Below are 1,049 nucleotides of genomic sequence, written 5' to 3'. Positions count from 1 at the left end.
ATATGATCAATAATTTTCCTGTCCCGTTCACAGAATGGGCCATCCTGCCCCTGGTTCTCGTACCAGACCAGAAATTTATGGTGCTATAAGCCACTTGCCAGGATTGAACTGACGACCTTCTGCTTACAAAGCAGACGCTCTGCCACTAAGCTAAAGTGGCACACAAAATAAGTGCATAAATCAATAATCTTCCTGTATCCTTTGCGGAGTGAGCAAACCTGCTCCTGCTCCTCACACCCGACTAGAGCCTAATGCTGCTGTAAGCCACTTGCCAGGAGTGAACTGACGACCTTCTGCTTACGAAGCAGACGCTCTACCACTAAGCTAAAGTGGCGTACGGATTAAGTATATGAATCGATAATTTTCCTGTCCCGTTCACAGAATGGGCCATCCTGCTCCTGGTTCTCGTACCAGACCAGAAATTTATGGTGCTATAAGCCACTTGCCCGGATTGAACTGACGTCCTTCTGCTTACAAAGCAGACGCTCTGCCACTAAGCTAAAGTGGCGCACAGAATAAGTACATAAATCGATAATCTTTCTGTATCCTTTGCGGAGTGAGCTGACATGCTCCTGCTTCCCGTACCAGACCAGAAATTTATGGTGCTATAAGCCACTTGCCAAGATTGAACTGACGACCTTCTGCTTATAAAGCAGACGCTCGGCCACTAAGCTAAAGTTGCACACAAAATAACTGCATAAATCAATAATCTTCCTGTATCCTTTGCGGAGTGAGCAAACCTGCTCCTGCTCCTCATACCCGACTAGAGCCTAATGCTGCTGTAAGCCACTTGCCAGGATTGAACTGACGACCTTCTGCTTACGAAGCAGACGCTCTACCACTAAGCTGAAGTGACGCACAGATTAAGTATATGAATCAATAATTTTCCTGTCCCGTTCACAGAATGGGCCATCCTGCCCCTGGTTCTCGTACCAGACCAGAAATTTATGGTGCTATAAGCCACTTGCCAGGATTGAACTGACGACCTTCTGCTTTCAAAGCAGACGCTCTGCCACTAAGCTAAAGTGGCACACAAAATAAGAGCATAA

The 1,049-nt window shown here is 46.5% G+C and overlaps 6 non-coding genes across 6 annotated transcripts; all 6 read right to left on the bottom strand.

The window, feature by feature from the left end:
• Positions 1-88: 88 nt before the first annotated feature.
• Pmar_PMAR029418 lies at positions 89-160 on the bottom strand. The gene has a single exon. It is a non-coding gene; the product is annotated as a tRNA-Thr (tRNA).
• Positions 161-262: 102 nt separating this feature from the next.
• On the bottom strand, positions 263-334 carry Pmar_PMAR029417. Its single transcript has one exon. It is a non-coding gene; the product is annotated as a tRNA-Thr (tRNA).
• Positions 335-436: 102 nt separating this feature from the next.
• Positions 437-508, bottom strand: Pmar_PMAR029416. The gene has a single exon. It is a non-coding gene; the product is annotated as a tRNA-Thr (tRNA).
• A 102-nt stretch (positions 509-610) lies between these two features.
• On the bottom strand, positions 611-682 carry Pmar_PMAR029415. The gene has a single exon. It is a non-coding gene; the product is annotated as a tRNA-Ile (tRNA).
• A 102-nt stretch (positions 683-784) lies between these two features.
• On the bottom strand, positions 785-856 carry Pmar_PMAR029414. Its single transcript has one exon. It is a non-coding gene; the product is annotated as a tRNA-Thr (tRNA).
• A 102-nt stretch (positions 857-958) lies between these two features.
• Positions 959-1,030, bottom strand: Pmar_PMAR029413. Its single transcript has one exon. It is a non-coding gene; the product is annotated as a tRNA-Ser (tRNA).
• Between the last annotated feature and the right edge of the window lie 19 nt (positions 1,031-1,049).

Source organism: Perkinsus marinus (assembly GCF_000006405.1).
Source record: "Perkinsus marinus ATCC 50983 genomic scaffold scf_1104296931234, whole genome shotgun sequence".
NCBI lineage: Eukaryota > Perkinsozoa > Perkinsida > Perkinsidae > Perkinsus > Perkinsus marinus.
This window is presented reverse-complemented; position numbering and strand designations above follow the sequence as displayed.